The 27,424-nt window shown below is 39.9% G+C and overlaps 1 protein-coding gene across 2 annotated transcripts in view; it reads left to right on the top strand.

Moving 5' to 3' along the window:
- The window catches only part of LOC149146516 (uncharacterized), a 317,259-nt gene that overhangs the window by 169,482 nt on the left and 120,353 nt on the right, over nucleotides 1-27,424 (top strand). The gene's annotated exons all lie outside the window — the stretch shown is intronic.

Raw genomic sequence — 27,424 nt, 5'->3', positions numbered from 1 at the left:
ATAATCTCCTCTGGAGAGAACCTTGGTATAAGTGGATTGGGATGTGTTATTTTGGGCGGAAGTAAAATGTTATGTTGAAACTCTTTTAACACTCATCCTGTCGAGAAGAATGTTGTAAACACAAATGTATGTATTATATATATATATATATATATACTCATAATCATAATTAATAAGTAATTAGGAAAGGACATGACTCTTCATGGAAGGGCACTCCTGCCTAGCTATATATACAAATAAGTAACTAGGAAATGACATGTTCCAAACGACATGATTCGTTATGAAAAGGCACTTTGACCTAGCTATATATACAGGGCCTTCATTGTATTCAACCATATCATTTGTTCAGGCATTTGTCCAATATATATTTATTTATCCAAATGTATACTTTTATATTCCAAATCTTTGGGTTATTCAACTCGTGAGCCAGGTTTGGCTATCACATTTGGTATCAGAGCTTCATTTTCTGATTTTGGTCCTTGGCTAGGTTTTAGCCAAACACTCGAAAAATTTAGAGTTTCTCCAATTTTGAGGGCTTTAACTTAAAAAAAGGAGAAGAAGAAGAAAGAAAAGAAAATAAATTACCATTCTACCATAAATTCAGAAGCAAAATTCTATTGCAAATTGTGGGGAAAATAGAGAAAGTAAAGAAAAGTTTAATATATATATATATATATATATATATTTTAAACTATCTATATTTAAAAAAATTATTAAAACATTAGAAGAGGAAACAACAGTGCATTTTGATGTTTGCACGCGCTGTTGTTGTCTGCGAAAAGTTTTTTTTCTAGATGGAAGAGATCCTAGTCAACTACTCCCCTGACCCATAATAATTTTGTCAGATATGGTTGGAGCCAACTAGTAGTTCTTTTGCTGAAGTGGGAGGGTTTTTGCTGTCAGGGACTTGGACCAGGCTTGGGACTAGGTGTCGGGGGCAGTGGCTGTATCATCTCCTTTGCTGGCAGGTTCAACAGGTTCGGAGGGTTGGCCGATGTTTGTTCTTGACCCGCAGGATTAGGTTCTGGAGGGGTTTTCGGTGCCCAATCCTTAGGATAGGTGTTTGGTTGGGAATCCTTCAAGTTTACTCCCTGTTTCGGTTGCCCCATCCTTTTCAAATTGTTCTAAGGATGTGATCCTCGGGATTTCTTCTACTGTGTTTCAATTGAGCTTGGGGCCTTCATGCTTGTAGGTTTGGGGGTCTTAGCGACAAGGGGGGTCTCGAAAGATTATCGGTCATAGCCAACTTTTCTTGATGATCTGGGGTCTCAAAGGTTTCTCCCTTGTGGAGTCCACATCTGGCAAGGTCCTTGGGGTCTTTGCACCAGATTGAAGATGGTTTCCCTCTATGTAACAGTAGTGTTATTGCGACGGTTCTGGGGAAGGAGGCTTAGCAGGGTTCGTCGAGTCTAAGGTCGGTTGATGGGAGGTTTTTCAGTAGGGAGATCCTTGACCGGTGTATACAAAGCCTTTGCTCTCAGGTAGCCAAAGGTCTATATGAGCCAAAAAAAGGAACACACATTGTGCAAAGATCAAAGGTGGAGAAGTAAAAATGCTTCTTGGTGAAGATGTACAATTACATGAGGTCATTTAGATGGCAGACCTGTGGTGGTGGGTCGAGCTAAGGGTCGACGTCACAACATCAAAACCCTAAGGGAATTGGTTGCAGAATTGTGGGGCAAGTGTTTGGAGGCCTTGCCATTGGTTTCATCCTTAGTTCGAGGGTGGTTTCTTCTCCTCTTTAGCTCTGGGGAAGTCGTCTCTTTGGTCCTCTAGAGGAATTGGAGTATTGATTCATCCCTGATGCTCATGAAGAAATAGATGCCATTATTAGTTGCCAACAGAGAAAGATTGGAGATGGCTCCCATTTGGGTATGTTTACTGGGCCTTTCGTTTCAGTATTAGTCCCTAGAGGTATTTCGAGCCATTAGGAATAAACTTGGGCTCTTCCTCGAGGCTAACATGTGTTTCTGTTCCACCAGGAAGATGACTGTGGCATAAATTTTAGTGAGTTCTAGACCCTTGCAAGGGCCTTGCTACAAAAATGGAGTTAAGGCTTGTTACCCACCACCTGTGGGTGACATCCATGGGAGAAATTTTTCTCCTAGATTGTCTTCAGCCAACAGCTAGTAGCCCCTTGCAGCCACTAGATAGCTCAATGTGTCACCATCTCTGCCACCCGAGCCAACCATTACGTGCCCCCAGCCATCTATTATGATCGTATGTTTGAAGGTGGGCTTCCAATATGTGGTTGGGTATTGTTGTTTACTTATCATGGACATTGCTAGGCATGGATTATGTCGAGAAATCTAGGGCATGAATAGTTAAAAGATTTCTCTGCTTGATAATTTCTTGTGATAGACTTTTACTTCTTCGCTTATAGTCTTTTCTTCGTTACGTTCTTATTGTGTTCTTTTCATCAAGACAATTATCAATATGCACAATAAAAGACAAGTGACACAGTATGTAGGCTTGTCAGCCAGGGCCAAAACCTATCACCTCTTGAGAGGAAAATCCGATCAAAATTCTTCTTCTATATCTTCAATTAATGAGCACTAAGACCATGACAAAGACCCTTGACTCTAGTATCCTCCTAAGAACCTTGTCACTAACGGTGATGCTCTGCCTCTTCCCTTTCTCGACTTTCTTCTTGATCTCGCACTGCTCTCCTCGACTCCTAGAGAAACGAAGTCTCTATCGTTCACATTGTGTCTTCTCAATTTCCTTTAGAGAAACTTAGTCTCTATGATCTCACTGACTTCCTCTAGAAAATCTTGGTCTCTAGATCTCTATCTTTGTCACCCAGAACAAGTACCCTAGAAGAACCCTTCCTTCGCTGACCTCAGAAGAATCCTTTCTTTGCTATCTCAGAAGAAACTCTTCCTTCGCTATCCCAGAAGAAACTCTTCCTTCGCTATCCCAAGAGAAACTTCTCCTTAGCTTGCCCAAAAGAAACTCTCCTTTGTTGACCCTTGAAGAAACCTTCTTTGCTATACCCAGAAGAATCCTATCTTCGCACTTTCCTTTTAGCCTCTTCTTTGCACTACTTCTTCACCTCTTCGCACTTATGCTTGGTCTCTTCTTCACACTTCTGCTTGGTCTCTTCTTCACACTTCTGCTTGTTGAGTTGCTTGCCTCTAAGTGAGGCCAAGTGTGGCTATATACACCCTTCATCACATGTCCTTTATGCCGACATGATCACAAGTAGTTAGGCCAACTTCTTCTAGCATGTTCTTCCATCGTTGTAGGCCGACTTGAAGAGGATGAGTGACAAGGTCTTGGAGGGTACTTTACATAGGCAAGATTGACCTTTTTACAAAGTGTAACAAAACTTCATTACATGGCAATGACTCTATCGTTTTATGACTAGATGACAAATAATTCCTAAAGACTCTCAATGGGGGTCTTGACTCAAAAATAAAATCTCTTGCACATGAAACCCATGAAGTAAGCAATACAATAAATTTATTTTCTTCTTTACATTACATAAAATCATAATTACATGTCATTATGAAGACCGAACCTAGTTACACTTTTCAATAGATTAGTGGGGGGATTCGGTGGAAAGAATGGGCTTGGTCTGTACTCTTGTCCCCTTGTCCAACTTGGTGGTTAACCTTGCATCCTAGTTCCGTGCGATCTCCTCTATTGGCTACTAGCTTTAGGAGTGGCATTACATGGGACCCCTAATTTTGGTTGTGTGGTCCCGCTTCCCGACATCACATACATCACCCCATTGTGCTCACTATAACCCCTTTTCACATATTTCCCATCCGGATCCACATATGTCCATTGGGTCCACAAGGAGTTAGCCTTCCCCTCCCCTTGTCCACAATTTGGGTAGAGCCTGGAATGATGCCCCGGAGGTTGATGTAGCTAAAAAGGAAGTCAAAAGCATAATTTGGCCACTTACAACAGGAAATGTACCATAAAATGCAAAAGATGGCCAGGACATAAAAAATTAGCATGTGGGCAAAAGCCAAGCATGAGGTATACCCCTGTCATGGCCATCACCCTGGTTCTTAGGGCCCTTATATGACCTCCCTACATCATTAAAGAACCCATGATTGTCCCAAACCCTAGTGGGCGATGAATTGACCTACCTTAAGGGGGTATTCATTGCTATATCATTCACATCACACTCTCATTCCCTAGAGCCCTAATTTGTTATAAAAGGAAAAACCAATAAAAAGAAAAAGGCATATGAAGAAGGGTGGAAAAACAAAGGCTAGTGTAACTCATGTACCACGATCATGTTGGCATTATGATTCAAGTGTTGTCCTTGATGGCAACTCACTCAGAGGTTGGTACAGGTGCTCAGAGGTTGGTACAGGTGATGGCAACTTAATCAGAAGACAGATCTTAGTACAGCATGCCAAGGAAGTTCATATACGCAGGTTCGTTAAGCCCAAGTCGCGTGTACACGCAAGTTGGATTCAGAAAAAGCGCGTGTATGTGGAAAAGTACCTTTGGTCCATGGTGGTTAGTCCTTGGAAGTTGTGCCTATGATTTCGGACCATTGTGTCTCGACGGGCGTGTCGATCCCTAGTTTTGAAGTTGATGGTATTGTGTTACTATGGTTTTGGCTCTTGGTATTGAGCAAGGCCTAAGGCTATATAAGGAGAAGAAGATCATTAGGCAAAGATATCTTTCGACAAGGCTTGAATATCTAAGAGAGAAAGAGATCTGATATGCAGGATCTGGGTTGCTTGATATGAGCTAAGGAGAAATCACATCGGCGGATGGAAGACTAGATCTAAGGATAAATCGGGATCTAATGGTTTGAAATGCACTATTATGATATGGTTAATTATGCGTATTTCTAGATCTGCATACTGTCGCAATATTATGTTCTGGATCTAACTGATGTCTGGTACAGCTGCAAGTTGAGAGAATCTATTTTTAGATCTGTACGCAGTTTGGCTTAGGTAAAAGCGCGTGTATACGCGGGTTTCGCTCATTGAAGTAGCGTATATCTCTTAAAGCTTGATTTTTGGGTTTGCAGTTGGATCTGACTGTTATTACAGAGTTCTGTAGACTGCTCTGTGTTCTGGTATCTGGTGATTGACAGGGTTCAGTGGTTCAGTGATTCAAAGTTTGATAATACTAGTATTGGTTGTTTTATGCTTCAATGATCTGTTGTGAAAGTTGAATGAATTGGGGTCTACAGATTGTAATGTTGTGCTTCAGGAATATCCAGTCTGAAAATGTATGAAAGGTGGTACCTGAAGGAAAGAAGATTGTAGGTCAGCACCTACGTACTAGTATCTTGGCTAGTACAAGAGCAAAGGGGGTTGGAGCTCCCTTCCAAGGAAGCTTGGAGAACGAGAGAAGGTTGTAGCCTTCTGCAGGTTGTAGCCTGCGTACTGGTATAAGGCTGCACCAGTACAAAAGATTGTAAACTGAAGTTTCATATTAAAGAAAGATAGAGACAACTTGCAGCAGGTGGTTTTCACCCACATTGGGTTTCCACCTTACATCTTGGTGTTCATGTGTGTGGCTTTTGATCTGTTCTGTTATACTGCACCTGTTTACTGTTAATGTGGTGAATAATGCCCTGATGAACTTAACTGAAGAATAAGCTAACTAAATTATGAGTTTTCTTCTTATACGCTGTTTTATTTAGTCACAGTAGCGTGTACACGCTGGTTCACCTAACTGAAGTAGCGTATATGTTTCTGAGCATTGAAAAAGTTTGATTGATCTGATAATACTGATTCACCCCCCCTCTCAGTATTATTTCCAACAATTGGTATCAGAGCAGGTCCTTCAGAGAAGCTTGATCGCTTGAAGGTAGATCATTCATCATGAGCAACTACGAGAAAGAAGCATCAATCAGGCCACCGATTTTTGATGGGACAAATTTCAATTATTGGAAGGTAAGAGTTACTGCATATCTTCAATCTCTTGGTACAGAAGTTTGGAACATTGTAGAAACAGGCTATGCTTTTCCTTCAGCTACTCCTACAGATTCAGCTGAGAAAAAGCAGTATGAAACAAATGCAAAAGCAGTCAGTACTCTATTAGGAAGTATATCCCAAACAGAATTCATGAAGGTCATGCACTTCAAATCAGCAAAAGAGATATGGGACAAAATGATCACTAGCTATGAAGGAGATGAACAGGTAAAGCAAGCTAAACTTCAAACTCTCAGGATTCAATATGAGACTCTCAAGATGTATAATGATGAAAGTGTGGCTAATTATTTTCTTCGGGTAGATGAGATTGTTAATTGCATGAAAAATTTGGGTGAAGAAATAAAAGAGACTATAGTAGTTCAAAAGATTCTAAGATCATTATCCCCCAAGTTTGAATCTAAAGTATCTGCAATAGAAGAAAAAGAAAATCTCCGTGTTCTCACTATGTCTCAGCTACATGGAATTCTAACTGCTTATGAAATGAGAAAGGGAGGTCCATCTGACAGAAGGGAAGCTGCTTTTAAGGCATCAGGAAAAGAAGATTACTATGAAGCAAGCCATGTTCCAGAAGAAGAGGAAGAAGAATCAAATTTTGTCAGAAATCTTCAAAGGGGTTCTGGAAGGTTCAGAGGTAAGCTACCTTTCAAATGCTTTGCTTGTGGAAGAGTAGGTCATTATGCTGCAAAATGTCCTTATAAGGATAAAGGAAAAGAACCTGCTAGATGGAACAAGAAACAAAGTGCAAATAAGAAAAGCTACTACACCCATGAAGATAGTGATGGCTTATCAAACAGTGATGAAGATGAACAAGGTAATAAATATAAGCTGTTAATGGCATTTGAAGATGATGATTATGAGGATGCTGTAGATGTGGATAATCTCTATAATGAAATTACTAGACTCAAGAGATGCATAGAAGAAAAGAGTGTGATCATTGATACTTTGCAATTTCAAATTGATGAAAAGGAAAAACATCTTGAAAAACTAGAAGGTGAAATTGTTGGTCTCAGAAAAGAAATTGAGAAAACAAAAGCTATTAATCTTAAGTTTGTCAAAGGATCTGAAACTTTGGATGAGATTATCAATGTGCAGCGGTCTCCTCTAAACAAGACAGGTTTGGGCTATAATGGAGAAACCTCTCAAGCATCCACCTCAAAAAGTTATCTTGATGCAGCAAGAAGAAATGAGCAGAAGAACAATGAAGATAATCAGGTAAAGCAGGGACGAATTACAAACAGAAACTATCAGGGACAATCCTTCTTAAGGGTGAACAAAAGCTACAACCAACCACAGGTAAAATCTTCTCAGTTTGGCTCAAGAATAGATGAAAATAGAAATTACAATCAGTTGGCTGGTAGATTCAATAACCGCAGAAGCTTCTTCAATGGACAATGCTTTTCTTGCCATAACTTTGGTCACAAAGCAGCTCAGTGTGTTGCATATAAAACAATCATGACTAGGGAAGCTCAAAAACAAAGAAGTATGACAGGGATTACAAAGAGGACCTATAACAACTTTTCGGTTCTTGAAAATGAAGTTGAATGTTCTATTTGCAATAATTTTGGTCATAAAGACTCTGAATGCAGGAGCAGGTTTCAGGAGAAAAAGGAACAAGCCACGAGCACCAAAAAATGGAGAATAAAGGAACCTCAGACAGAAAGATGTGGGATAGCTTTTTATGCAGAAGGACAGGAAAATCTATGGTACATTGACAGTGGATGTTCGAAACATATGACAGGTGATAAAGAAAAACTTGAATCTTATTCTACTTTAGAAAAGGGAAAGAAAGTTTCGTTTGGAAATGATACTCCTGCAACTATAAAAGGAAAAGGTATTGCTCCTTTGAAAGAAAAGGTCAAGGCTGGAAATGTTTTGTATGTTGATGGATTGAAGCATAATCTACTAAGTGTCAGCCAGATGTGTGATCAAAAAACCGAGGTTATTTTCAGATCGAATGGATGTCTTGTTCGTGATCTTGATACAGGTAAAACAGTTCTCAAAGGCAAAAGAACTCCAAATAATCTGTACATATTTGAAGAAGGACAACAACAATGCTATCTTAGCAAGGATGAAGAGCACTGGTTATGGCATCGAAGGTTGGGACATCTAATCTTCTCACAAATAAGGAAAGCATGCAAATATCAGGCAGTTCGCGATCTTCCAGATATCAAAATTCCAGACAACACCATATGCAAATCTTGTCAGTTTGGAAAGCAAACCAGAACTAACTTTCCAGAGAAGGAAGGATCAGCTAGCTTGCCTCTTGAGCTAGTCCATATAGATGTATGTGGTCCATTTAGGAAAAGGACACCTCGAGGAGAAGAATATCTGATATTATTCATTGATGATTTCTCAAGGTTTGTTTGGTTAGGGCTTATGAAGCACAAAGATGAAGCATTCGAAAAATTCAAATCCTTCAAAGCATTGGCTGAAAATGAATCAGGACACAAAATTAAGTGCCTCAGATCTGACAGAGGTGGGGAGTTCACATCAAATGAATTTTTCGATTTCTGCGATGAACATGGGATAAGAAGAGAATTCTCTACAGCTAGAACTCCTCAGCAAAATGGGGTTGTGGAAAGAATGAACAGAACTATCCAACAAATGGCTCGTGCTATGCTCGATGAATCAGGTACTCCTGCAACCTTCTGGGGTGAAGCTGCACATGCTGCTGTTATTATTCTTAACAAAACAAATGTCCGAGTAAACAGCACTCAAACACCTCATGAGCTTTGGAGTGGTAAAACTCCTTCCGTGAAGCATTTCAAAATCTTTGGGAGCAAATGTTATATTAAGAATACTGATGAGCAACTTGGCAAACTTGAACCTAGAGCAGATGAGGGCATTCTTCTTGGTTATTCTCCACATAGCAAAGCATACAAGTGCTACAATAAAAGACTTGGCAGAATTGTTGACAGTATTGATATAGTGGTTGATGAGAAGGGATATATTCCTAGGCAAGTTCATCATGAAGACATTGAAGAAGATGAAGGTTACTCTCAAAGGCGAAATGATGAAGAAGAAGAACCTCAAGAAGAAGAAGAATCTCAAGAAGAACCAGAGGAGCAGACAAGAATAGAAGAGAAGACTCCATCCAGATATGTTCAAAAGAATCATCCAGAAACTCAGATTGTGGGGCAGAAAGAAGCAGGAGTACAAACAAGAAGGACACTTGCAGAAGCTTCAAGCTACTTGGCACTACTCTCCTCCACTGAACCACAAAATGTGAAAGAGGCATGCAAAGATGAATGTTGGGTCAAAGCAATGGATGAAGAACTTGAGCAAATCGAAAAGAACAACACTTGGGAATTAGTTCCTAGACCAAAAGATAAGAATGTAATAGGAACAAAATGGGTCTTCAAGAATAAATTAAATGAAAATGGAGAAGTAATTAGAAACAAGGCCAGACTTGTTTGTAAAGGGTATGCACAGCAAGAAGGAATAGATTTTGAAGAGACCTTTGCTCGTGTGGCAAGACTTGAGGCCATCCGAATGTTCCTTGCTCTCTCAAGCTTTCAAAACTTCAAGGTATTTCAAATGGACGTGAAATCAGCCTTCCTGAATGGAGACTTAGAAGAAGAAGTATATATTGAGCAGCCAGATGGTTTCATTCTTGGGAATGATCCAAACCTTGTATGCAGATTGAAAAAGGCACTCTATGGACTCAAACAAGCTCCAAGGGCTTGGTACTATCGGTTGGACAAATATCTTCACCAACAAGGCTTTTCAAAAGGAGCAGCAGATAGCAATCTCTATATAAAAGTTGAAAATAACAAATTGCTAATTCTTGTTGTTTATGTAGATGATATTATTTTTGGCAGCAATGAAGAGACTATGAGTCAAAACTTTGCCTTGGTTATGCAGAAAGAATTCGAAATGTCACTTCTTGGAGAATTGACATATTTTCTTGGATTGCAAATCCAACAAAATGAAGGAGGTATCTTCTTGTCTCAAACCAAATACCTCAAGCAGATCTTGAAGAAGTATGGCATGGAAGAGTCAAAGCCAGTATGTACACCCATGGTTACAGGATGCAGCCTCAGTGCAAATGATGAATCAGCAGCAGTTCACCAACCCACTTATAGATCCATGATTGGGAGTTTGCTTTATTTGACAGGTACTCGACCAGATATTACACATGCAGTAGGAATGGTTGGAAGATTTCAAGCCAACCCAAAGGAAACTCATCTTCAGGCAGTCAAAAGAATCTTCAAATATCTTCAAGGGACCCAAAACTATGGCTTATGGTATCCTAGAAATACAGATCTCACTCTTCATGCTTACACAGATGCAGATTGGGCTGGAAGTGTGGATGATAGGAAAAGCACAAGTGGTGGTGCTTTCTTCATGGGTTCCAGATTAGTATCTTGGTTCAGCAAAAAACAGAGTTCGATTGCCTTATCTACAGCTGAAGCAGAATATGTGGCTGCAGCATCTTGTTGCACACAACTTCTTTGGATGATGCAGACCTTGCAGGACTTTCAAATCACTTGCACTCCACCCGTCTCTATCTTATGTGATAATACAAGTGCAATCAGCATTTCAAAGAATCTAGTCATGCACTCAAAGACCAAGCACATACCAATCAAGTACCATTTTCTTCGGGAACAAGTGCTTGAGCAGAAGGTCAAGTTGGAGTATGTTCCTTCTAAGGAACAAGTTGCTGATATTCTCACAAAACCACTGCCCAGGGAAACTTTTGAATATCTCAGACAAAAGCTGGGAGTAGTTGATGCTTCATCCTGCTGTTGAAGCTTGTCTGTTCTACAGAAAAGTTGGTATACGCAAGTTACGAAAGGTATATACGCGTATACACGCGGATTTATGCTGGGAAAGTCGCGTGTATGGTGTACGCATGTTGCAGAGATTATATCCGCGTCCATACGCCGTTTCATGCAGGAGGAATTGCGTATATGAAGTTCTGAACAGCAAGGGCAAACTCTGGAGTTCTGAACAGCAATGGGTATGTCAGAATTCTTCAGGCACGGTTTCAGGAGGTGCAGCAGGCACAGGTTCAGGGGGAGCAGCTTAAAAGTCTCATAAAGTATTGTTGGCATTCAGATGTTTTGGTTGTTGATTTCAGGAAAAGGAGCTCGGAAAGAAATCCTGGTTGCTGATCTAAAAAGATGTTTATCATATGCTGCTGGTGACTTTCATAAGTCTTGGTCTAGATCTGTTGTCTCTATGTCATGTATCTCTCTTGTCATATCTCTTTTATGGTGTCAAGGTCATGTAACGGCCTATGTTGGTTTCCCCACTATGCCTGGGATGAATGCTGTAATATAATTGGTTGTTTCTGATATGTCCCCTCTTGGTAGGGAGTATGGATGTATGTATTGAGTCTTTTGGTGATAGGAAGGTCCCTTATGGTGTATAAGTCTTGGTTCTTGTTGAAGAACATCTTTTGCAGATCTGGCCTACTGTCAGGGGGAGCATGAGTCAGCACAGCCAAGCAGAGGTATCAGCATGTCCTCAGGGGGAGCACAGCCCTTTGCCCTTGATGTCAAAGGGGGAGAGTGACTTGGTGTGGTGGTTGCCATCAAGTCCAAAGGGGGAGATTGTTGGCATTATGATTCAAGTGTTGTCCTTGATGGCAACTCACTCAGAGGTTGGTACAGGTGCTCAGAGGTTGGTACAGGTGATGGCAACTTAATCAGAAGACAGATCTTAGTACAGCATGCCAAGGAAGTTCATATACGCAGGTTCGTTAAGCCCAAGTCGCGTGTACACGCAAGTTGGATTCAGAAAAAGCGCGTGTATGTGGAAAAGTACCTTTGGTCCATGGTGGTTAGTCCTTGGAAGTTGTGCCTATGATTTCGGACCATTGTGTCTCGACGGGCGTGTCGATCCCTAGTTTTGAAGTTGATGGTATTGTGTTACTATGGTTTTGGCTCTTGGTATTGAGCAAGGCCTAAGGCTATATAAGGAGAAGAAGATCATTAGGCAAAGATATCTTTCGACAAGGCTTGAATATCTAAGAGAGAAAGAGATCTGATATGCAGGATCTGGGTTGCTTGATATGAGCTAAGGAGAAATCACATCGGCGGATGGAAGACTAGATCTAAGGATAAATCGGGATCTAATGGTTTGAAATGCACTATTATGATATGGTTAATTATGCGTATTTCTAGATCTGCATACTGTCGCAATATTATGTTCTGGATCTAACTGATGTCTGGTACAGCTGCAAGTTGAGAGAATCTATTTTTAGATCTGTACGCAGTTTGGCTTAGGTAAAAGCGCGTGTATACGCGGGTTTCGCTCATTGAAGTAGCGTATATATCTTAAAGCTTGATTTTTGGGTTTGCAGTTGGATCTGACTGTTATTACAGAGTTCTGTAGACTGCTCTGTGTTCTGGTATCTGGTGATTGACAGGGTTCAGTGGTTCAGTGATTCAAAGTTTGATAATACTAGTATTGGTTGTTTTATGCTTCAATGATCTGTTGTGAAAGTTGAATGAATTGGGGTCTACAGATTGTAATGTTGTGCTTCAGGAATATCCAGTCTGAAAATGTATGAAAGGTGGTACCTGAAGGAAAGAAGATTGTAGGTCAGCACCTACGTACTAGTATCTTGGCTAGTACAAGAGCAAAGGGGGTTGGAGCTCCCTTCCAAGGAAGCTTGGAGAACGAGAGAAGGTTGTAGCCTTCTGCAGGTTGTAGCCTGCGTACTGGTATAAGGCTGCACCAGTACAAAAGATTGTAAACTGAAGTTTCATATTAAAGAAAGATAGAGACAACTTGCAGCAGGTGGTTTTCACCCACATTGGGTTTCCACCTTACATCTTGGTGTTCATGTGTGTGGCTTTTGATCTGTTCTGTTATACTGCACCTGTTTACTGTTAATGTGGTGAATAATGTCCTGATGAACTTAACTGAAGAATAAGCTAACTAAATTATGAGTTTTCTTCTTATACGCTGTTTTATTTAGTCACAGTAGCGTGTACACGCTGGTTCACCTAACTGAAGTAGCGTATATGTTTCTGAGCATTGAAAAAGTTTGATTGATCTGATAATACTGATTCACCCCCCCTCTCAGTATTATTTCCAACAGATCACTGTTGATTTTTGGTAGCATCAGATGTGCTTTAGCCATGAAAATTGGTGGAGAGGCTAAGGCACATGAGATCTCCAAGACCCAGAAATCGTTTGGGGAAATTCCACTCGGATGGAGAGATATTAAAATAATTAATATTTTTAATGGGGTTCCTAAGTCTAAACTTAGGAAAATTAAAATATTAATGTGTATTAATATAATATGGGTGAGAAAGTTCTAAATAACGAGGATCAAGCCAAATCTAATCTTAGTCGTTGATTAGGGACTTAATCTCGGCCGTTGAATCGTTAACAGGAAAAGTATAAGAGGAGACTTGAGGCTCAATTGGCGACACACCAAGTTGATCAGTCAATTCGATTTTCTGGGGCAGGGCTTGCTGAGAATCGAACTAGTGATCTGTTGCAGCGAGGGGCAGTTCGACAGGAGGCCGAGAATTCATATCAAAGAGGCAGAGAAAGTGCCGGAGAGACAGCGTAGAGCGAAGAGGCAGAGGACTGAGAAGTTGATGCCGAGGGCCAAGAGGTTGATGCATAGGCATCAGAGGTAGACATAGGCAGCGCAAAAGGCTGCAGAGCTGATGTTGGGCTATAGAGGTAGCGCTGAGGAATTTTCATAGGGCAGACTGAGAGTTGGTTAGCTGACGCAGAGACATAGAGGGTGACACAGTCCCTAGAGGGTGACGCAGATACGTAGAGGGTAGCTTGGAGCAACTTTTGCTGGCCAGGTAAGGGAATAGTCGAAGTTGTTGTGGGACCAATCATCCGGTTATTGATTATTCAGAATATCTATCTCCGAGGAGAGGTACTTTTGCCAAGCAAAATCTCTGAAGGGTGAGCCATTTCTAGCACCCTAATTGTATTCAAAAAACTGCATAATAATAAAACCTTCATATTTGTTGCACCAATTTTCCAGCATTGGGTTTTTCTAGGGACGATTGTCCAAAAATAATGGTGTCCCTTGTAGTGTCTCAGTATATTTTTGTTGTTGCTTTGCATATTTGTGAAGGCTACATTTGTGTTTACTTCGATATTTACGTTATTAAATAACTTGTTAATGCAAAGAACAAGTAGTAGATAGTAAACCAAAAAATGCAGTAGGGGTTTCTGATGTGTTAGATTCAGGAATTTTCACAATCACTCTTTCCTACATCTTTACACCCATGTGTGGGCGTCCCTCATTATAACTACGGACTACCCTTGCACCATGGCATGTGGCTTGGAGCTTTTCCTTGTTACCCCGCTCTGTTCTACTATTATTTCACATAACACCTGCCATTTGACGGATGTACCATGGACCTGTGACACCCTTAGAGGTTGAAACCACCTAATAGGGTTCTTGATTAACCTCCTTCTTGAACTTGGGGACAGTTGTAGACTCTAAAGCCCATTATGGAAGGGCATGCCACTATGAAGTGCCCACTTGGTGTTAGTTTTTGTAGCATCGTATGTGTTCTAACCTTGAAATTTTGTGGAGAGGCTAGAATCCATGAGATCTCCAAAACCCAGAAATCAGAGGGAGGTCAGAGGGAGAGTTGCAGGGTGGAGGAAGAGGAGGGCATGAACAACAGTCAGTGACTGTGGAGGAGGTGACGTAGGGACATTGAGAGACAAGATAGAGGGAGACGCAACCCTTACGCAGGCTGACGCAGAGGGACGTAGAGCCACGCTGAGCCACACTGAGTGACATAGAAGTGATGTAGAAGTGGGAGAAGGGTCTCCATGGTGTCAAAAATTTTCTAGGGGAAAGTCTCGGGTGTTTTCTCTTAGTTTCTCTATAAAATCATTCCTTGTAAAAGCGATTGTCGTTGAAGATTAATAAAACCCTCATTTGCTGCACCGGTTTTCCCACATTGGGTTTTTCCGAGGACAATTGTTCAAAAACAACTGTGTTGATGTGATTGGTTCTTGTGTATGTATTTTCTCTGTGTAATTATGTGATAACAACAGTATAATTTATTTTAATATTTGCTGAATGGATTTCGTAAATAACTTATTGTGAAGAATAAGTTGGTGAAATAAATCAGTAGCTGCACTAGAATTTCAAGTTAGAAATTTTCACAATACAACTAGTGCAGCATATGGACTTATACTTTTTGTGATAATACTACATTTTAAAACATCTTGGACTAATCTCTTGATTTTGGTTTTTTGATGGTGTGGATATCGATACAGTTTGATGTTGACAGGATTTGATCTTGATTTGAATTCTATTGTGTGCTCAATTTCTCTTTTAGGAGGCATCTTCATTGGAAGATCTTGGAGCACTTTTTCATGCTTTTGAATTAGTTCTTGAACTTCAGGTGACTTTTCGTTAACTAGATTTGAAGTTAGCATCTCTAATTGATGACATTGCACTAAATAAGCTGGTGCTCCCTTCTGGATCATTTTCATCATCCGGGGTGATGACACAATTTGATTCTCAAGGGGTTGGAACCCATATAACTTGTATTTCTGCCCTTCCCATTTAAATTTTATAAATTTCTTTTGATGGTTTGCACTGTGCAGAGTAAGTGCCTAGGGTTTGTAGCCATTGGATACCTAGGACCACATCCAGTCCTCCTAATGGTACTGTGTAGAACGAAGACTCTAGATTATAGTCTTGAATCTGTAATTTGACTTTATGGCATTTCCCTACTTTTTGAATTTTCTTACTGTCAACTGTCATAACTTTCACGTTGGACATAAGAAAAGTGAAAATGTTGAGCCTTTTTGCCATAGTTGAGTCCAAAAAGTTGTGGGTGTGACCGGTATCGATTATAACCATTACGTTGCTCTTTTTGATATGACCTTTTTGGGAATCACGATTGTCGTCAGACCAAAAACTGCAGGTGTTAGTCAACGATCGCATCGCCAAAGATAAGGATCAACGAGAGGTGGATAGTTCATGTCGCGAAACACAAGGGGGGCGTTGGTTTATCCAATGTTCAACAATCTCCCCCCCAATGCGAGTTGGGTGTGTATCGAACTCGTGACCTACGGTCTGATACCACTTGTTGGGAATCACGATTGTCATTAGACCAAAACCCGCTTGTGTTAGTCAACGATCGCATCGCCAAAGATAAGGATCAACAAGAGGCGGTTAGTCCATGTCGCGAAACACATGGGGAGTGTTGGTTTATCCAATGTCCAACACATTTAACTTTAATGTCTGGGGTCGAGATATACCTATCATGGCCGAAAATGACACTTGTAGAATATTCTCGTTATCTGGTTCTGGAGAAAATTGTGGAGAATCTTCGATTTCTTCTACATCTGATTCTTCACTATCTAAATCATTCGTTGCTTCACATGTATATAGGTTCTTGGTTTCTTTTCCATTAGCACATCTATGTTTAGGGTCCCATTTTTTGCCACAACGTTTGCGCTTACCTTCTTTCATTGTTTGCATTTCCAAATTAGTTTTTTCTCCTTCATGAAGATGTGGTGGAACATATTTTTATTATTTGTGTTCGCAGTTTGGGGAAACCTTCGTCTCGAATATACTCTTTCAACTTTTGGCCGCTGCATTTTTTCGTGCTTCTTTTCAGTAGCTTTTGCTTTCTGTCTTGCTTCTTTTATAGAAGTGATATCATGAAGCTCAAGCCCGACCTGGAGATGGGTTTTAAGTCCCATGATGTATGATTGAATGAGACAAGTTTATGATAATTCAGGTACTTGTGTAGCTAAGGTTTCCCATTCTCGAGTGTATTCGTCCACATCTCCTTTTTGTTGCAGTCTGGTGAGTGTTGAGAATAAGTATTCTTCCTTAACACCTTGGAACCTCTTAAAGAATGCATTTTTGAATTTCTTCCAATTGATAGCAAGTGTCATCTTCTTCCACCACTTATACCAATTATATGCTTCGCCTTCCATTTGCATGGATGCATACTTGATCTTTTCATCAGCGTTGTCAATACCATAAATCTCGAAATATTCTTTCGCTTTATTGAACCATATGACACTGCTTTTCTCGTTATCGTCAAATTTGGAGAGCTCAAGTTTTTCTCTTCGTTGATATGTAGCAACTGGTGGATTGAAGAAAGGGTTTGATTTGAGAACTGTATATTTGACTATTGATTCCAAAGCTGCATATTTTGACCATTCGTGTTACAATTTTGTTGATTGGGCATGGAAGATGCTTTTGGAGACTCAGGGGTCTCATGTGAATTTGACGATTTTGATGTATTCGGAGAATTGAGATGTTGAGTAGGTTCATTATTCTGGGGTATTTGATCAGGTGTAATCTTCAACTTGTCACAAATATAGGTTAACATCGCCATTGCTTGATCATGAGCTATTGATGCTGCATTATGATTTTGGTCCACCTTATTTGAAAGGATCACATGATCCGTTTCAAATTCGTTATGATTTTGCTTGAGTTGGCTCTCTATTCTCTTCATTGTGTCCTGGAGCTCCTTGATTTCATTGGAATGTCCGATAACCTTATTCTTAAGATCAATCAGTTTTTTACTAAAATCAGTGATCGTCATTGATGAAGATATTGATCAGGTATGTGGTGGCGTATATTTATCCAATTTAGCTCTCTTCCTTAACTTGAACGTAATTTTTATCTATATATATATATAATTTTTTTTAATTAAATTATATAAATATATATAATTTTTAGTTTAAATATATATGATTTAATTTTAATCTCTCTCGCTCTCTCTCTCTCTCTCTATATATATATATGACTATGATTTTATAACTTTATGTATAAAGTAAAGTTAATATATATATATATATATATATATATATATATATATATATATATAACATAAACAATATCGTGGATAACAATGCATTGTAAGTCAATGGTGGAATCGAATCTTGAATGGTGACTGTTTGAACAATAGACGCAGACAGTCGACGATGTGTAGCCGAGCATCGGGAAGGAGAATTGGTTCTAGAAAACGTGACAACGTGGAAAAAACACATCGGTCGGCAGAAGTGTGCCAGGGTAGACTGGCGGCACAGTGGGTCGGGGGTTCAGATAATGGAGTTTGATCGACGATAGTATGACACGACAGTCAGTAGAGGTGCAAGCGAAAGACAAAAACGAACGCGGGATACAAGTAGAGAGAGTGGTGACAGTGGCGTGGGACAGGGTCTGTCAACCAGAAACGATGGGTGGTCGCAGAGATGGGCGGGCACGGTCGGGGCAAGCAGGAGAATGGTGGGGGGAACATGAATTTATGGCAGTGACAAGCAAATGGTCAGAACGAGGCAGAATGACACAGAATAATGAGCTTGAACAACCACTCCACAGATGGAAATGACTAGCGGACGATAGGATGGGTGGTCTAGGGATGACTTGTGCAGCAAGAGTGTGTTCGAGGACCGATACCAAATGGAGGAACAATTCTTAGTATTAGACAAAAACACACACACACACACATATATATATATATATATACACACACTAGCAAAACATTGGAGATAAAATATCTCCTTCTCCAATCAACTTGGCCTCCCTTGCCTACTCGCAATTCTTGCACTGGCCTCCTGAAATGCGCAATGTTGGCACTGGGAAATTTGTACAGCTTGGAATCTGGCCATGGATGAGCCATCTGGTGTCCCTCTGCCTCTGGAATGAAATCACTCCGTATCACGGACACTCTTTGTTATTTAACATAATTTTAGGTTAATTAGACGAAAGGGTGCGATCATAAGATCATGCCCTTTCCCAAAAGGGTACCCATGGTGATATATAAGCCAAGGACCCTCATTGTAAACATCAACATTCAATATTATTGATAAACTGAATGATGATGTTTACAATGAGGGTCCTTGGCTTATACACCGCCATGGGTACCCTTTTGGGAAAGGGCATGATCTTATGATCGTGCCCTTTCGTTTAATTAACCTAAAATTATGCTAAATAATAATTTTTACATAACAAAGAGTGTCCGGGATGCAGAGTGATTTCATTCCAGAGGCAGAGGGAGGCAGGATGGCTCATCCAGAGCCATATTCTAGGCTATACACATTTCCCAGTGCCAATGTTGTGCATTTCAGTAGGCCAGTGCAGGAATTGCAAGTAAGCAAGGGAGGCCAAGTTGATTGCAGAAGGAGATATTTAATCTCCAGTATTTTGCTAGTGTATTTATGAAGAATAGCTAGTTGGGCATCCAATTGTAAGATTTCTCAAATTGCTATATAATAAAATAAACATTCTTCTGCTGCATCGATTTTCGCTTCGGGGTTTTTCCGAGGACGTTTAGTCCAAAAATATCAATGTCTATTTTATGTGTGTGCATCTATTCTCAGTTCCTATTTTATTCTGCAATGTTTTATTGTGAAGAATGCATCAATAATTTATTCGCTATTTGCTGTAAACAAATAAAATGCTAAGAAGTTAGAAGAATAAACTCCAGTTGGTGCATTGAAGGAAATTTCACACATCTATTGGAAGAGGTCTTTGAAAATGAGTTGAAGGAGGTTCTCCATAGCTTACAAAAGGACAAAAGCCATGGGCTAGATGGCTAGTCAGTGGAATTCTTTCTGGGCTATATGACTTGATTGGGAGAGATCTCTTAAGAGTTGTGGAGGAATCCATAACTTTGGGGCATATGCTAGCTTCTTTTAACACAACTTTCATAGCTCTCATACCAAAGGTGGACAACCCTTGAACTTATGATGAGATCAGACCAATTTCTCTATGGAATTGCATATATAAAGTGGTAGCCAAAGTGATAACTTGACGAAGCAAGCCTATTTGGTCTAAAGCCATCTCAAATGAATAGTCTAGGTTTTTGGAGGAACAACAAATCCATGAGGTCCCTTGAGTAGCAAAGGAGGGCCTACACACTGTTAAAAATTAGAAATTGAAAGGAGTGGTTAGAAAGATTGACTTGTCCAAAGCCTGTGACTGAGTAAGTTGGCTCTTCCTTCGCCTCCTTCTGACTCACCTAGGATTGGAAGTACCTTTCATCACCTGGGTCATAAGTTGCATCACATCAATGTTCTTTGCGGTACTTATCAATGGTTCGACATCTACTTTCATCCATGTGCAAAGGGTTCTTAGACAAAGTTGTCCGCTTTCCCCATTACTTTTCTTATTGGTGGTTGAAGGTCTAAGTAGGTTGTTGGGAGAGGCAAAGCAAAGATGAGACTTCATAGGAATAGCAATGGTTTAAAACTTGTCAATTATGCACCTTTTATTTATTGATGATACACTAATCTTTAGTGTTGGTTCTCATCAAGATGCAATGTTTCTACATTCTGCTTTGTTTTTGTTTGGGAGAGCTACTGGTATGCAAATAAATATCTATAAATCGACTCATTGACTTATGCTCTAAGATGTAGAAGTTCATCATTTACAAGATTTGTGTCCTTTTACACTAATGCATTATGATGAATGGCTCAGATACCTAGGTTTCTATCTATTGCCACAAAATCTAATAGGCCTTGGAGAGGGGTACCCGACAAGGCAAGAACTAGATCAAGTGACAACAATGAGATAGTGGCCCACTGTCACCATAACTACAACCCCTTGGTCTTTATGGACTTTAACCATTTTGAGGAGTCCGATATATAATATGTCACCAAATAGGTCTTTTAAGCTTAAAGGTGTCAGGTGACAAAGAAACTTCCAGGGGAATTATTACCCACCAAAAGTGGGTGACCGAATAGGAGAAATTTTTCTCCCATCATCTCTTCTAGTGGGCAGCTAGCAACCCTTGACAACCACTAGTAGTCGATGACGATGTGCCATTCATATCTCTTCCACCTGCGTCGTCATATGTTTCCTCGCCCATTTGGCAAGAGCACATGTTGGAAGCTGGACTTCCGATCAAAAGGTACCTTATTCATTTTGCAATTGGGTGCTTATGCTTGTTTGTATTTGGGCATTTGACATGGATTATTGGGTAACCTGGAAGGAATAGGGATTTTGATCGTGATCTTGTTCCCTCGCCTTAAATGGGGGGTTAATCTTTCATCCTAGTCCAATGGGAGCTCCCCTAGAGGCCCAATGGGTATAGGAGGGGCACTACTTGGGAAACCCTGATTGAGATAGTGTAGTCCCATCTCTTCCTATTCCATACTTACCTCTTTCCATCTTATATTACAAGCCCTATATTCCACTTCCTTTCTTCCGATTCAACTGACCACTGGTTCTTTGGGGTCTGACACCATACATCCTCGTACTTGGGTAGGGGCCGAAACTTGGCCCTAGCTGGTTGATGTACCTAAAAGAACAAGAAAAAGCATATGATGGCCAAAAGAAAAAAGAAAAAAACCAAAGAAGATGAAAATGCAAAAGATGGGCAGAATGTACACATTAGCACGTGGGAAAAAACCTAGCATGAGCTCTCCCTTACTCCTTATGGCCATCACCTGGTTCCTGAGCACATGTTGCTGTTCATATTATGAAAATGGGCCCTTACATGTCCCAACCTTTGGTGGACAATGAGGTTCCTTACCATTAAGGGGGTTATAATTGCTATACATCATACAAAGCAACCACTAACCCTTTGAGCTACAAACAATAATAGAAAGAAGAACCAATAAAAAGGCACATAAGAGGGGTGGAAAAACAAAGGCTGAATTGGTAACTCATGCATCCAGGATTGCTACCTCCCACATTTATACACCTAGGATGAGGAGCCCGTCATACCTGGCCCCTTTGACCATGGCACTTGGCCATGAAGTCTTCTCCTTTGCATTCTGTCATTATCCACGCGACATCTATCAATTGAAGGGTGGACCAACATGTCACTTCCCCTTGGGCGCTGTGAACACCTAATAGGATGGTCTATTAGGCACTTCTACCCAGTGTTGCACACATCGCGATAGGGATTTAATCGGCGCCGGGAAAAAAGCGGAAAAAATCGTTAAAATCGGGAAAAAATCGGAAAAAAGCGGGAAAAAATCGTTTGGCACAAAAATATTCATTTTTTTTCAATTTTTTTAATATCTAAACCATCTACAACATAAAATAAATACATTGACACATAAATATGATAAAAAAACTAATATATAAGATGTTTAATATCATTTCTAGCGCTAAAATCACACATAACATTGAATCATGTCCTGAATAGTAAGTCCTGAGTCCCAAGTCCAACTCAGCCTCAAAATATCAACAAAAAATATGATAATGTATCTCATCATGTCATAATGTCATATACAATAAAATGAAAGTCTAATCCTATTGATTTCCTCTGCCCCTCTTGCGAGAAAATGGCACAACTTTCTCTTTCCCTCTAGATGTAGAAGCTGGTGCCTGTGGTGGTGGAAATGGCAGTGGAGTCTGACGTGCTCTAGAAGCTGAAGAACTAGTAGTAGCAGCTATAGGAGGCTGAGGTGGACGGAGATCACGTCCTCTACTGGTGGTAGTGGTAGCCCGGGTAGCCCGGGTAGGCGGTGTCACCTCCTCCTCCTGCTCCTGCTCCTGCTCCTGCTCCTGCTCCTCCTCCTCCTCCTCCTCCCCCTCCTCCTCCCCCTCATCCTGCACTAACCAATCCTCAGTGGGATCCATGAGAGGCCTCTCGGTCTCAACCCTCCATTCAGCAGTGGTGTCAATCCCATCCAATGAGATGGCTTCCGTATCAGGTGTCTTCTCTAGTTGTTTCACCCACAATCGAAGATTGTAGTAGACATAGACCATGTCATTAAGTCCATGGGACTCCAACCTGTACAAAGTTCATGAAATAATAAATTAATAATTAATAATTAATATTATAAAAAAAATATTGTTTAAAACTTTAATGAATTCAAAAATTTATTTGGAAATTTGCAATATTTTAAATGTTTAAGTGTTAACCTATTGCGCTTCTTGTTGTGTATTTTTTCAAATACACTCCAATTGCGCTCACATCCCGAGGAGCTGCATGTTTGGCTGAGGATGCGTATGGCAAGATTTTGCAAAAGGGGTACTCTGCCACCATACATCTTCCACCATGCGTCTACAACAAAATTACAAATAAAATTTTAAATAAACATAAGAAAAAAATGGAATTTGAAGAAACAATGAAATTTGAAACAAAGTTACAAAGTACATACTACAAACTAAAAAATACCTGGCATTTTAACCGTCCTATCAATGACAGCCATATCAAAGCCAAATAAGCCACCTGACAACTTATATTGCTCAATTTGTCTAGAGATCTCCATACGTTCTTCTGAAGATCTCACCATCTTCTGGACACAGGTTAATAATCCTTCCACGACCTCAACATCAAAATTAAACCCACATGCATAAGAAAATGCAGGGTTCAGGAAAAGCCCAGCAGCATGAATGGGACGATGGAGTGTGTTGTTCCATCGCTCATCAATGACCTTCCATAGAAGGAGTTGTCTCTGGAACCCATCATCTCCCTTGTCATCATAGTAGGACCGAATGGCTTCTTTGGCCCTGTCCATGGCTTCATACAAATAGCCCATTGCGGGCTTCTCACCATCTACCAACCGAAGAACCTTTACCAAAGGTTCAGTGACAGCGCACACCTCCTGCACTCCCGCCCAGAAGTCTTCTTGGTATGAAACAAGTCTGCAGACGGCCTCTCCTTCTGGTTTGCGGCTCATTGGCGAAGAACGCCACTCCTCTGAAACAAACATTCTCTTCAAATCCCACATAGAATTCAAGAGGGATTGAAGAGATATGAAACTCGTCGCAAACCGTGTAATGGCGGGGCGCACCAACTCTTTGTTGTTGGTGCATTTTCTCATCAAGCTAAGCACAGATGTGTGATTGTAAATAAATTTTGTGATGGTTTTTGATGAGTCAACAGCCTCTTTGACAAAGGGAATTTTCCCTATGTCCTCTAACATCAAATCAATACAATGGGCAGCACAAGGTGTCCAAAATAAAGTAGGATGCCTGTCCATAAGCATTCTACCAGCAGCAACATAATTTGCAGCGTTGTCCGTTATGACTTGGACAACATTTTCTGCACCCACCTCCAAAATAAACACATCCAGCAAATCACATAAATTTTTTGCATCTTTGATTTGATGAGTTGCATCAACAGATTTGATAAACATAGTCCCCAAGGGACAACTAACCAAGAAGTTTATAAGGGTTCTCCCCTTTTGGTCAGTCCAACCATCTGACATAACAGTGCATCCTGTTTGTGCCCATGATGCCCTAAAATCCTCCAATCTTTGGGTGCAGTCACGCTTTTCATCTTGAAGAAGCCGGCCTCTGAAATCATGAAGAGAAGGGAGTTTGTACCCCGGGCCAACACTGGCAACAGCATCAAGAGTAGGTTGGAAAAATGGATTATTCCTTATAATGCTGAAAGGAATATCACTCCAGAGGAGAAATTTTGTCATCAACTTGTCAGCTTTTTCTTTTTCAGTTCTTTTCATCATTGAACCGATAGTTGGTTGTGAACCAGGTGTGGTTCGAGGAACAAAATATGATGATGCAGCAAACGGATTGACTGACGCTGCAGTAGAACCTGTGCCACTTGGCCCACTTCCTTCAACTGACCTTTTTAGTTGCCTTTTGAGTTCTTCTTTGGCGTCTCTAGTGTGCTCTAATTCTCCCAATGCTCTCATGGCTTTTTGGATAATTTCAGCATTTGTCTTTAGACAGGGCCCCACATCACGTCCAGGGATTTGTGCAAGGTGGAACTTCAACCTGTACACCCCCCCGAATATTTCCTTTCCACACAACTTGCAATACAAGTTTTGTCTATCATTCGGAGTTTTAGGGTCACCATATTCCCAGAAAGGATCCAATTTCCTTGGCATGTTTGTTTTTGAATTTTGAATTTGCAAACCTATGGAAAAATAAGGATTAGGAAATAGGAATTTAGGATTACATAAATGATAATAGTAAATACAAATTACAATTTAGCATTTGCAAAATTACAAGCTAATTATTTCCAAAATCCCAATTTCTAAACCCAAGTCACCCAACCAAATGCCAAAAAACAATGAAAAATAAAAAAAAATAAACAATGTTTAAAGAAAATGAGAAAATAAAAATCAAAAATTGGTTCTCATAGTCATAACAAATAACCCATCCCAAATCAATGAAAAATTTCCAAAAATTCTTTAAAAACAATGAAAAACAAAGTTTTTATTGAACCAAAACAAAAAAAAATTAATCTACATACCTGGTTTATGGACAAATTGGCGATCTTGGCTTGGATTCCTCCTAAAATCGCTTCGATTCGCTCCCACAACCGACGGCAACCCTCTCCCTCCCTTCTTCTCCTTCTCCTCCGCGGCGGACTGCTGAATGAATAAAAAAAAAATCGTTTTTTCCATATAAAACCCCGCTGCCCGCGCCCCCCGCGATTTTAACCGAAAAAATCGCGATTTTATCGAAAAAATCGCTATAAAAAAAAATGGGCGATTTTTTCGATAAAAATCGCGCTTTGAATCGGCAAATTTAAAAAATCGCGATTTTCCGATTTTATCGCGATGTGTGCAACACTGCTTCTACCTAGGGAGGTAACACCACCATTATGGATTCAAAGCCTTAATTTTGGAAGGGAAGCCTCATTTGAAGTGTCAAATTGCCCATTAACTTCAAGCTTGGTTCACCTAGATGCAAAAACGATTAAATGTACCTATTGATGTAGTTGCTAGCATTGGATATTGTGTGTAATTGTCAGGTGGTTCCACAACCATGGCTTGGGGAACTTAATTGGGGCCCATGTCATTTAGAGGAGCATATTGACACCCAAAAGTGGAGCATGGAGGGCCATGGGACTCTAAACAGTAGTAGAGCATCATACATATTTGTGGGCACCTCCAACACCCACAATGTTCCAAAATTGTTCCCTACATTGATGACTTTTATGGGATGATGCACCTAGACGCAACATGCACCCAGTTTGCTTAGCACTCTTAGAGGGAGGGCAATTGATCCAAGGACCATAGGAGGATGGTCTCACATCTTGAAAGGTTACTGAACCAACTGATCAAGTTTCACGAGGATGAAATCTTGGCCATGAGCATCATTGTGGAATATGTTAGAGATCATTTGATTCCTTATGTTGCTGATCTTAAATCTTCCAACAAAAATATGAATCTCCTCAAGGCTCTGCGCTGCCTCTACATCAACCTACGCTGCCTCTCTCGAATCTCTCTTTGCCTCTGCTGAGTATTCTTGGAGCAGGAAAAATCTCCAACTGGAACTATCCCTGCCCCTCACTGTAAGAAATCACTTAGAACTTCTCTTCGGCAACTGCTGCGCTGTTCTCTTCAGAAATTCGATCTTTGATCTCTTATTCTATGCATTTTCGAAATGCCCATCAAGCCTCCTCTTATAATCCTTAAGTTGAGAACCAACAACCCAGATTAGATTCTAATCAATGGCTTAGATCATTTTGGCTTGATCCTCGTCTTCTTCTAGAAGTTTCACCTACAGTTTGATTAATACCCTTTAATTATTTTAATTTCCTAAGTTTAGACTTTAGGCACTTATTACAAATAATTAATTATTTTAATAAAACTTCCTTCGGGTGGAATTTCCCAAAACGATTTCTCGATATTGTGGAATACATGTGTCCAAGGCTTCCTATAAATTTTGAGGCTTAGAGCATGTTGTCGCGCGGATTGACACGACAACGCTTAGACCGGGGGCTGTCACTCTGATCCCCGATCCCTCCGTTTAAGCCTGTCTCCCGCGGCTAAGGGGGGTAGACCCTGTGAGATGATGTGACCAACTGTCGACCAGTTGGTTGGGAGACACGAGATACGATATAAAAAGCACTTGATGGATTTGATTAATTTAACAGACCAGTGCCTTAAGAGATTGTGGTTAAAACGATTACTTATTAAATGATATAAAAAATATGGACCACGAACAGTAATCATCTATCATCAGCTAAATCACAATGCTCTTAGAATGACCAAAACGATATCCAGCAATTGAAAATAAAAAAAAAAGATGAATGCCTTAAAACACCACGAGAATCATGAATTATTAACCAGACATCGTATTCGTATCTCGGCTTGGAAATTTAGATCTCAGCATGAAAGATATGACAATTCCCGAAAAATAACTGGATCTTGGTAAAAGAGAAAATTTTCCAATTTTTTTTTTTTTTTTTTTTTTAAACAAAAACCAAACAATCTAATTTAAAACTAAAATCTGGAAAATCTAAAATCTAAAAAGGATGAAACAATTTAAAATAAAACTAAAAATTAACAAATAAAAGAAATTTAAATTATTTAACTAAAAAAAATCAATTCCTAAATTAGAAACTAATCTGAAGTCTATTCAAAATAAACTAAGTAAAAAATTCTAAAATCTAAACAAAACCCTTTTAAATCCTAAATTAAAGTCTATTCTAAATACAAACTAAAACTATCAAAATTTTAAGATTTTAATCCTAAACAAAAAGAAACTATTTAAAATCTAGAAAATGACAAAATTTAAACTATAACAAACGCTAAATTAAAATCCTTAACCTAAATTTTAAATAACAAAACTATATCATAAAAAAAAAACTAAACTACATCAAAACTAAACCTGATTAATAATCACAAAACTAAACGAGCTC

This window comes from Pinus tabuliformis, chromosome X, assembly GCF_031772625.1.
Source record: "Pinus tabuliformis cultivar Carrire ecotype Pingquan chromosome X, CPIR1, whole genome shotgun sequence".
In the NCBI taxonomy this organism is placed as follows: domain Eukaryota; kingdom Viridiplantae; phylum Streptophyta; class Pinopsida; order Pinales; family Pinaceae; genus Pinus; species Pinus tabuliformis.
Note: the sequence above shows the minus strand (reverse complement) of the source record. Positions and strands in the feature narration are given on the sequence as shown.